This window comes from Amblyomma americanum, chromosome 5, assembly GCF_052857255.1.
Source record: "Amblyomma americanum isolate KBUSLIRL-KWMA chromosome 5, ASM5285725v1, whole genome shotgun sequence".
In the NCBI taxonomy this organism is placed as follows: domain Eukaryota; kingdom Metazoa; phylum Arthropoda; class Arachnida; order Ixodida; family Ixodidae; genus Amblyomma; species Amblyomma americanum.
The window spans coordinates 118142936-118154980 of record NC_135501.1 but is presented as its reverse complement, the minus strand read 5'-3'; positions in this window follow the sequence as shown (position 1 = coordinate 118154980).

Genomic DNA, 12045 nt, shown 5'->3' with positions numbered 1-12045 from the left:
ACGAACTTCTTGAGGCCATGTAACACTCTTGGGAGCGCTGACGTCGGGTAAAGGGGTCCACCCCTGCCTTGGTGGGCAGTCAAACTGTCTACAGTAGCATTTCCTTGGCTGGAAATGCAAGCTACAAACTGCAGAATAATCTGATGTTGTGTTTGGCTTCCAGTTCTTTCTTCGACTTGCCTTTAGCAGTCTTTCCTTAAGTTCTGAGTCGGCAGGAATTTCATGGAACGAAACGCCGGCCTTCTTGTTTCGCTGACTGTACATGCAAAACGGAACGCAACAGCAATGCATTTTCGCTCGCTACTCCCTCCAGCAACTTCAGTCATCGACGTGTCACTTGTCAAACGGTAACACTAAACACACCACACAAATAATATAAGAAACAGCGCCCCAGAAGGCATACTTTTTGCTGCAACGGCAGTCACAAGAAAATTTTGTGCTGCCTGCGTGTCGTCTGCTAGGTCATCTGACAGCGCCGCCATACGGCGGAAGCGCGCTCTATGGCGGGCAGAAAACCCCTGACGCTTCATGCATGTTCTTCAGGAGGCATTGCACAAACATGTTCTGCGCTGCACTCTCAAACATCAAGAGCGGACATGTGCTTCACTGACGTGAGAAAATCAAAACTTTTTCAAGTAACACAACTATGCCATGCACTTGATAACTACATCTCCAAAATATACGACCTGCTTGTACACTTCACGCAGCTTAAATATCTTCGTCGCAGTGACGCACAAGCTCGATGGTTTAAAATGAACAAAGGCGCGTCTAGTGAGTACGGCGTCTTAGAAGGGTGCTTTTCCTTCACTTAGGGCGCAGTTTGGGTGTGCACCGAGATATGTGAGACAGGCGTCATTTCCTTCCCACTCCAGTTGTAGTCAACATAGTGCTGTGCGCGTGTTTTTATTGCTCCATCATGAACTAATCACGCGCACAACGTGTGCACATTTCCTATTGTGTAAATAGATTGCGTATATTACCTCTCCCCTTATCCTCTCTTCCTGTCGCCTCACCTCTTTAATTTAATTTCTCCATTCTGCCTGCAATCCTTCATTTCCGCTGCCTCAGCTCAGGTGCTTCAGTATTGATGGCAGATGCTGGGGCTAGGAAAAATCTTTTTCTTCCTTTTTATTATGATTTTAATAAAGCCACTTACTACTACTACCATTGATTCATTAGCTCCTCAATTTTATATAGTCTGCGGGATTTTCCTCCCATTTTGCCATGAGAGGACTATCCCACAGATTAAATAAAATTGAATGGCTAAAGCAGAGCATTCATGCCGATGATATAACCATTTAGACAGCAGGGGAACGAACGCTGACATCTATACCGACTGCAGGAAGCGGCAGAGGTAAAGTTGAAAACTATGCTCTGGAGAGAGGGCTTTCCTGCTCCCCTTAAAAATCTGAGATCTTCTCGCTTGATACCAAAGACCAGATGAAGAAATAGACTCGCTTCCCTCACCTATACGGCCCGATAGAGGTTGTCGTCGTTGGGGGTAGGTATACAGTACCTAGGGTTGACACTATAAGAGTACTTGGATACTTTCTCCAGGTGAACGGACGTAACACAACCATTATCAAGAAACTTAAGTACCTATGTCGCCCAGGTTATAGGTATCATTAGGCGGATCTCCCTCAGAAACAAAGGCCTGCGAGAGCACTGTCTCCTGAGGTTAGTACAAGCATTCATAGTAAGTAGGATTGCATGCGCGACTCCATTTCTGAATCCAGTCAGCAAGAGGAGGAGAAAATAGACAAGTTAATACGAAGTGCATACAAAAGAGCGCTCGGCATCCCACCGAATTCGTCAACGGAGAAACTGCTTAGTATGGGAGTCCACAATACCTGTGCGAAGATCGCCAGGGCAGCAAGAGAAGCGCAAATTTGGAGGCTTAGCTCCTCAATAACAGGCAGGCAGATCCTCAATGACCTAGGGGAGAGCGAGAGGAAACCCCCGTTTACTGCAGAGCTAATCCCTTTAGACATACGGAAGCATCTACAAATTTCCAGTATACCTAAGAACATGCACCCGGAGCATAATAAAGAAAGGAGAAGACATAGAGCTCGAACAATAATGGGCAATCTTGTCCTGGTGGGGGTGGTGGGGATGGTGGTGGTAAAAACTATTTTCGTCAAAATTCATTCAAAGGTGCTCTTTCATAGATCTAGTGGGGTCTCTATTGCGCTTTTCTTCTTTCCCTGCTTCACTGCTGGTCGCGTGATGTGGCCAGGAGCCCTTCGCGCTCGGCGACTTCCAAAGCTCGGCTCACGGCCCGTAATTGGGTCCTCGGGTCGGAGCTGAGCTCCGCAACCTCCCACTCTTCGCGGTTGGAGAGCTGCAGGTCAATCAGCGGTGTGTCCCGTGGACATCCATGCAGTATATGAGCTAAGACGGCCCTATCTTGACCAGATAGCTTACACTGGGGCGAGAGTACTCCCGGATACATAATGAAGTTTTTATAAGGGTTGGAGAAAGTGTCTGGAGTTGTCTCCAGGCCACCTGCTGGGGTTTGGTCAGACTTATCGGGGGGGGGGGGGGGGGGTATTTGAGTATAATATTACGATAGTGCATAGTTCTATCGTGATACGTGGCCATACGCTCCATGGCAGACCTCAGGTTTGGGCAGGCCACAGCCCGGATGACGAATCGTCGGGCAAAATCGTGGGCGGCTTCGTTCCCCAGGTGGGACGAGTGCGCAGGCACCCAGATAATTTGAATCTGGCGGCTAGGTGCTAGATTGGACTGTCTCTCAAGAATAGACATGGTGGCAGCGTGGACTCTGCCTTTTGAAAAATTTCGCACGGCTGTCTTGGAATCGCTGAGAATATGTTCAGCTTCCGTTGAGGCGATGGCCAGGGCGATAGCAGCCTCCTCGGCCTCCTCCGCGTGCTTCACCTTAACAGTGGCCGCTGCAAGGGTGTTGCCCGAGTTGCCGACTATCTCTATCGCGAAAGCCGCTTCCTGGTCAGGATACTCCGCTACATCGACGTAGACTGTCTCCTGGAGCTGAGAATAGTTCTTGTGTAGTGCTCTTGCCCGCGCTTTCCGCCTTGCAGCGTAGTGTTCAGGGTGCATGTTTTCGGGGATGAGATTAATGTAGAGCTGTCTGTGTATATCGGTGGGGAGCTGGCTTACGGGACTGTGTGTGGATTCGTATCTAATCTGCAATTCTTGCACTATACTTCTTCCCGCTGGGGTTTTTGATAGACGCTCGTACATAGCCATACGATGGGCTTCCGCCATTTCGGTCGTCGTATTGTGTATCCCTAGCTGCAGAAGTCTCTCAGTGGGTGTACACTTGGGGATATGAGGGGCGGATTTGTAGGTTTGCCTGGTGAGGCACCTACTTTGTCCTTTTCTGGTTGATGGAGATGTAAGGTACATAGTAGACGATACGACTCAGGACGAAGGCTTGAACCAACCTCCTGAGGTCCGCCTCCTTCATACCCTTGTTCTTGTTCGCTATACGCCTAATTAATCTGTTTTTCTGGCTGACGCAGCAGCCAATAAGTTTGTTTAGAGTGATGGTATTCCTACCATTGTTTTGAATTTGCATGCCTAGAACATGGAGGGTAGCTACCTCGGGAACCGGGACCCTGTCGACATGCACTAAAAAGGGTGGGGGAGTGCTTTTCGGCAAAGGACGACCCCTGATCAGCAAGAACTCCGATTTCTTAGGGGAAGATGAAAGACCAACGCTGCCGGCATAGCGGACGACGGTGTCAGCCGCCGCCTGCAACGTCACCTCCATTTCTCCATCCCTACGCGTCGTCACCCATAGAGTGACATCGTCGGCATAGAGAGAGTATGAGAGGTTGGAAATTAGGGTGATGTTGAAGAGGAAAGGCAAGAGTACCGACCCTTGCGGGGTTCCTCTACTACCTAGGGAGAAGGTGTCAGATTGCAGAGACCCTATCTGTATCTCCGCAGTCCTGTCAGACAGGAACGCTTTGATATAGCTATGGACTCGTTCACCTACATTGATTCCGGAGAGAGAGGTTAGTATTGCCTCGTGGTCGACATTGTCGAATGCCTTGGTGAGATCAAGAGCCAGGATGGCCCTAGTTCTCTTATGGATTGGGCTAAGCACTTCTTCCCAAATTCGAAGCATAGTGAGATGAGGTCCAAAGCCTAGCATGGTGTCTGGCAAGAGACTGTTCGCGTCCATGTGGTTCTGGAGGCGGTTGAGTATCACATGCTCCATCAGCTTACCTATGCAAGATGTAAGCGAGATGGGTCTGAGATTCTGTAATGCTAGCTTCTTGCCGGGTTTCGGAATGAAGACAACCTTCGCGTGCTTACAGGATTGAGGGAGTTCTCTTTCCCGCCAGCACCCGCCGGGTAACATAGCCTTCTGTGACGCAGCCTGTGGATCCGATGGCGCCTCCGTCATTGCCGCCGTTGATGGGAAGGGGGAGAAAGAGACTGTAACATCGATTAATACTATGAATGCGTTAGTGCGGAGGAGGCGGCTATTGCCCTAGCGTGAGTCAGTACCAAAGCCAAGATCATCTTGTTTGACAGTAAGGCAGCTGTTCACAACATTTGTAAGGGATTGGTCTCCATGCAAGGCGCCAAATCACTAAGAAGATACCATTCAAGCAGAGAGGTCTCCCTCACAGAGGTTCCTGCCCATGACGGCATTCCGGGAAATAAGGCTGCTCACAGCCTCGCTCGAGAATTATACATCCGAGCTGCTCTGGAAGTGCCCCTGAGTGGGAATAGAGACCTCATAACATATAAAGAGATAACCGAAACAGCTAGACTGGATAAAACACTCTCACTTCTGGATAGGCCACTCACTCCAAAGGAGTGCAAGGCCTGGAGGAGGCTTCAGGTCAACAGATTATTTCCGTACTCTATGCCACACAATGAAGACACTGGGGAACCTGAGCTCGGCAGCAGCTGCCACAGAATGACTTCGCAAAATCACGGAATTTGGGAGTGTCAGGATTCTCCCAGGGCTAAATCACAAAGCATCCCAGACCTTGCCACCTGGGAAGAGCTGATCCGGAGCCACGACCTGTATTAACAAAAACTCATCATCCGTCAGGCGGAGACAGCTTACTACAAGACTCTCTACGCGGTCTTCGGTGCTGGGAGCCGGCTGGGAGGCATCCACTCCTAATTGTTGAGTCCCGACCGTGAGACCTCATGATGACGGGAATTAAGTCCATTCATTTATTCATTCATTGACGATATTTACATTACATATTTGCAGAAAATTGTAAGTTAGACAACTTGTGCAGGGACAAAAATTTATTGAATGTACAGTTAGAATATGGCTAAGATGAGTGGATTAGCATATCAAAAGTTAATATCGTCTTTACACGGTAGCATTAATTGTTAGTAGGTATTAAGCCTCTAAGACTTAATTAACAATGTACACTTTGACAAAATTCATTATTTTCGCAGTAGCGGCAATAGAAGGCAAGAGCAAATCACATGCCTCAAGAGTATGGCCATTCAGAACAGCTATTTGTCCTGCAGCAAACTTGGCCAGTGTTGTGTACTGGTTGAGATTGAGGGAAATGTATTTTAAGGTTTAAAAGCGGCAATATGCTTGCTCCGAAGTAATAATTATATCAAAGAGTAGCTCCCAGGAAGCAGATAATGTTAAATCGTAAAGGCGCTTTCGAGTTGTTGCAAGTTCGGTATCAAGCGGCAGCGCAGTCACTGGCCGTAGTTCAACAACCAACAAAACTTATTTTCTTCTTGTGTTCAAGAATCCAAGCGTCAAGACACGTAATTCACTCAGATGCGCAGTAAATGTACAATTTTCTGAGCTGCAATCATTGCCCAATCATTTCTGTGAAAGCAAGGCTTCCTTCAACATCACTTCTCCACAACTCCCTCTCACAGCGATTCTTGCCATTCACTTGTCGTCGTCTTTCCAACAACTAAGGCTGCCACCATTGGCCGCTGGCTATTTCTTTGTTCGCCTAAATTTTCAGGCCCAAAATTCAGATTTTTTTCACACACTGGCATCAGATACTTCCCTCACACTACTTTGGTCCCTGAAGTTCTTGGGTCCGTTCAGGGGTAATTCCGATTTGTTTGGATCACAGGATAGGTTGCAGCTCTCCGCATCCCACTGTACTTTACTTGCTGCCTCAATGAATGACCTTGTCATAGCCTCCAGATTTTCTTTATTTGACCAAATAGTAATATCACATGCGTACAAGGCGTGCTGATTTCCACGGATTTCTTGCAATTCCTCTTGTACAAAAGGAAGAATAGCACAGCTTCTTCCGCGGTTCCTCAGTTTCCGAGCCTGAACTAGTTCGTGTTTAAGCAGGCCACCTTATTACAGGAAATCTGTCTGTGAGAAAGTTCCGAATGTAGTTGAAGGTTTCGACAGCCGCAACCAACGTGTTCTAGACCGTCTAGAATACTGTCACGACTAAAATTGTCGAACGCGCCTCTGGGTTCTAGCATGCTGATTCATCTGTCTTGCTTCTGGTCCGGGCGTTCCAGCACTTCCTAACGTCTTGGGTGGAGAGGTGTGCCCTGAACCGAAGTGTAGTGTCTGAAAGCAGGCCCTCTTTATCGGGATGTCTCGAAACTCTTGTGGTAATTACTCTCAAACAGTTTCACAAGGCATCACAACAAGGAAATAGGCCTAAGATTGTCCGTTCTGAAATAAACCAATCTTCAGCCCTTTTATAGCTGTCTGGAGTTTGCCCCGATTCCTGATTTGAGTTGAAAACTTTAGCAACTTTCTTGGGTGTCGAGTCGTCTACATTCCTGACCACCTTGCCGAGAATATCGTCTATCATCTAGCTGGCATTGCTGCGCATTTCTAAGATTTTAGCCTGCACGTCTTGATGGCGTATTTCAACCTACTTCTTTTTCGACTGTCTGTGCACGCTTTGCTCACGAGCAGCGCTTTGCTCGCGAGCCCTCGTCACGTTCGTTCGGATTCGGCCCTTCGTAGGAGTGGTGCGACAGAATTTTCTGATACTGTGCTGTACTGCTGGTAGCATCATCCGTCATGAAAAAGCAGGGCTCAGAAGCCGCGGCGGCCTCTTCGACCGGCAACCTGTCCAGCAGCAGCGGCACTTCGTTCGCCACCGCGGCCTCTATTCCTGTGGCGGCGAACGTTCCCGCCGATAAGGACGCGTCTCAGTCCAGCCGACGCTCGAGCAGGGCCCTCAGGCCTTCACAGTCGTCGCGGTCGTCTCGGCTACGACGGAGCAAATCGGATAAAGGCAAGGAACGCCTGGAACCAGCCCAAGAGGAGCCCGTTCAAGATGACCACGGCTTGAAGCAGAACGCGGCCCCCGAGCCACCGCCCGTAACGACCTCTTGCGATGTCCACGCTGAAGTCGTCGGCCCGCAGGACGGAAAGCTGCAAGTCACTTGCTCCTTGTGTTTGCTGTGGCTTTAGAAAATCGGCATTCCAAGTGCAGGTGTGGCAAAGAGAAGAGAGACAAACCCGCGGGGGGGGGGGGGGGGGGGATCATTTTCTTTAATGCGCGTTCGCTAACGCTTTCCAAGGGATAGCAGCGTCTGACACTTTCTGTTGGGTGACGGACGCACGGCTTCTGTCACCACGTTATGCTCTAGCTGAAAATTGCTGCCTTTTCTTGCTGGGCAAGGATAATCGTAAGCGGGTGTAAGCGCTAGGGCCTGCAGTCTGAACCCTTCACTGATGAGTGGACTGAGATTACAAATTCAAATTGGCCTTGTATTAAGTACTCTAGCTGGTGATAGTGCAGTCTGGGGAAAAGCGCGGCTCTGTGCTTAGTTATAGAGGTTACTTTATCAGACCGAGAAGCGAAGAGGGGATGACAAGCCTCTGGTTAGCCCTACAGTGAACAGCTTACACTACTATAGTGCAGAAGGAAGAAACTAGCGTCGACACGAAAAGGTATCGTTCAGGTTCTCTTCTCATAGAGCGGTTCTTTACCTTTCAGGATACGATGCTTACTGTTGCGTATTTAAGGTGCCACTTCTCTCACAAATTTAATCGCCGCGGCAACACGACCACTTTTTTTCTCCGCCACCGAAACCTCGCATCTGCAAGGAAAGTGTTCGCAGTTCAGAAACTGCACGTTCCCCGAGATGAAGATCGCAGCTTGCTTTAATGCGGCAACCACATAAGGCGGTGTCCACAGCGACGCGACGTACGATGGCGACGGGTGACGCCTACCGCTGCCACTGGCGCACCTGCATGAAGTGACGAGACATGGTTACAGAGCGGCGCGTTTCCAGTGTAGAATCGCTTGCCCCCGCTTCAGCTTTTAGTCATGTACAGCCTTTGTCAAACGTTTATAGTCCAGGGCAATGGCTTCTCAGCCGTGCAAAAGGCACCCTGTAGCATACGTGGAAGTCTTCAGTATCGGAGGGAGCAGGACCAGAGTTTCTTTTACACTGGAGAGATTTCGAACGTTGCTGCATTACGAACCACACGGCGTGTCCCAGAGCTAAACCCCCAGGGTTCTATACTTTTCACAAAGGGGTACCTCGCGTTATCAGGGAGGTATACTCTTGTACCCCCTTTTTAAGACTAAACAGCATAATGGTTGATATAGATGATTAAGATCCCCCTTTGACCATACATTGTATATCTTAGGGCATATCTCATAGCAGCGCTTCGTATAGTGCACTCATACGAAGAAGCCAGCGTCGCGAGCATCCGTGGACTTTGTCGGCAGCTTGTTCTCTGTAACCACGCTGGAAAAGTGAACTTCGCTCGTAGAGTTCCTGGATCGGAAGTTACGTTCCCGCAAAGCCTTCTGCTATTGGCTAGTCTCGCAAGCCACTTCCAGGCGATAGACGAAATTTTTTGCAAGCCCAGAAACTCAACGACGCTATGAGTGACAGCTGTTTGGAGGCTGCCAGCACATCGCGCGGTGACATTGTACGGCGTGTCGTCGTGAATTATCGCCTGATGTAGTTGGCACTTAATGTGAGTGGTCAGGCGTCCTGCGCGACGGCATAACCCAACAGATAGACAATCTTAGGAGTGTAGTGCTTTATAATTATTCTAATGGGCCTAACTCCTTCTCGTAACACATCATTTCTTGTTTGATCCGCAGCTCCAAGGAACCAGTTTCCGACGGAACAGTCAAGCAGCCGGGTGAGCCGCGCTCGACGGTCGACCAGGAACAAGTCAAGCCCCTCGAGACGCCGCAAGGTGTTTCCCAAGCTACGCTGCCTTCAACGCCCGCCAAGGTGAGTATCTTAAGTGATGCCTGGTTCTGCAAGCCAGGACACACCGCGGTCCCGCAATGCTCATCGTCGCCTTATCAGCATCAGCATCCCACTAACGCGTACCTGGGAACTTGGCTTCAATAGAGAGCCTGTGTACGACGCTGTCGCCATCGCCTGTCGTGGCTGTGTTGCTGTCACTATATATCGTAGCCACGTTTCAAGCGACAGCGTTAACCTCCCGTTGAACGAAGAAACCGCCGTATTTCTGGGCGTTGGCGGTGGGAAGTCGAGTAAACCCGATTGGTCGAGAGGTTCTTGACGTTGCACCTTGAGCTGTGGAAGGAAAGTGATTAAAATTCGAGTGAAATTGTGACTACGATGTCGTATCATCACAGAAATGACATTATGAAAGGAAAGGATGCAAATTAAATTAAGCCAGAAAGAAAATTAGAGTAATTCGTTGGAAAGCGAACTCATCCTCCGTTGGTTGCGAGTCATACACGTTACCCCTATGTCACTAAGGCACGTTCTTTCGGCTTGGCAGAGTAGAGGCAGAGCAGAATGGTGGGTCTAATTATTAACATGCAGAAAACCATTGTTCCACACTCTAGGGAGGAAACATCAGTTCACAATTGGTAGGGAGGTGCTAAAATTGGTAATAGAATACGTCTACTTATGGCAGGTAGTGGCCGCTGATCCGTATCATGAGAAAGAAATAATTAGAAGAATAAGAATGGGGTGCAGCGCATGTGATAGGTACTCTCAGATCACGAATGGGAGTTTACCAATATTCCTCAAGAGAAAAGTATACAAATGCTGTATCTCACCCGTACTCACCTATGGGGCAAAAACGTGAAGGCTAATGAAAAGGGTTCAGCTCAAGTTAGAGAACGCAGCGAGCTATGAAAATAAAAATTATATGTGTAACGTAAGAAACCGGAAGTGGCCAGAATGGGTGAGGGAACAAACGCGGGCAAATGACATCCTAGTCAAGATCAATAGAAAGAAATGGGCTTGGGCAGGGCACGTAATGCGAAGCCAAGATAACCGGTTATCCCTAAGGGTAACGGAGTGGATTCCAAGAGAAGGCAAGCGTAGCAGGGGGCGGCAGAAAGTTAATTGGTTTAGCGGATGATATTGAGGAGTTTGCGCGTCTACTGTGGCCGCAGCTGGCAAAAGACAGGGTTAATTGGAGAGACATGGGAGAGACCTTTGCCCGGCAGTGGGTGTAGTCAGGCGGATGATGATAAGACGCTTTCTTGGGGAGGTATGGTTATTGTATGTATTACGCTCTTAAACATAAAGGGGTAAAATGGGAATAAGTTGACCTCTAGCGCTCTCCCTTTTGTAAAAGGGAGTACGCTATAGGCCAACTTACAACCGTTTTACTCCAATGTGGGTGTAATTGTGTACGGCCATCGTTTTGTACTCAGTGCATCGGTACCAATGCCAACCGGTTGTTCCATCTATAAGCTCCCAGATATTCCACTCTCTTCTGGGGTGAGGAAGGGATAGCATCGATTTTTCCGCACCACCGTATGCCCTTGCGCCAAAAAATACCATTGATCAGCATCACCATCATCCCTTGAGTCGACCCATTCTTAAACCCGCCTTGATCCCGTGAGTACGGATAGCACGCACTGGAAACTGCCCACTTCCCAGTCAACCATTTCATTTGTGGTCCGTGGACACATAGGGCACATCTTTGAACATCCGGTGGATGCGGGAATGTTGTAGCACGAAAGGCTTACACTCCGTTCACATTAGAGGGACCACCTGCCGGTGCTGTCGTCGCAAAGATTAATGAATAAATCTAATGCTACATTGATTCGTTCACTGTGTTCATTCATTCATTCATTCGTCTGTAAATTCGTTAGTTCGTTCGAATCTTCATTCAATTCTTATGAGGTGAAACCCGTCTTAGGGACGGGACAGCTCCGCAAAGTATGATTTACTAACCGGAATTCTTGGTGATGTTTATTTGTTAATGCTCAAAGCCCCGTGCCCGCCGCTTCATCACTTTGTCAGGGAGGCGAGATAAGAGTAGCTTTGTCTCGAATAATCTTAGCCGCGCGCAGCTGCTTCTACGTTATTCCAGATGGTCGTAGATACATTCGGCGACTTATCTCGAAGGTTCTTTGTCAGAAAGCAGCGGTGTTTCTGTCCTTCGACGACTGCCTAGCAGACTTGTTGCTGTCGCCGCCGCCGAGTTGCATCAGTTCTTTGGGTGTGATAGTCAGCTCGATAAAGAGTTTCTTTCGGTGTATTCCTGAGTGCCGTCACCTTTACGTGACAGTATACGTATGCTTTCTAGCACGGCTGCAGACCTGCTGAAGCAAGCCAAAGAATACTTTTGGGTTAGCAAGTGTCAGCCTCGAGGCGGACGCAGTGTTGGCACGGTTTCATTCTTGGATGTATTAACACCAATAGTTTTGGTGGGATGTTTTCTCCTCTACGGTGATGCAGAAGACAGTACATTGCATTCATGCTCGCGCGGCATTCGTCTAGAACCGCTGTAGTGGTTATAACAACCGAACGATGTGCTTATAGGTGTGCTTATAGGTCATGAAAAGTGTGCTTATAGGTCACGTGAAACCGAAAAGTGTGCTTATAGGTCACGTGAGGCATGAAACAGCTGCGATATAATTGCCGTTTCAACATTCCTTTTCACTCTGGCTCTTGAGGCAGGCTGGCTTTTGCGTTGGAGTGAATTAAAACGACGATGCAGGGATTATAGCGCAGTTTCTTTCATTCCTCGCGTGGCCTATACGCAGACTTCGACGTCATAGGCATTGTAGGGCTGTCGAAACCGAAACCGTGACATCATCCGAGATAAGTTCCATAGTAAACTGTTTAGCGGTCGTAGGAGAATACCACGTG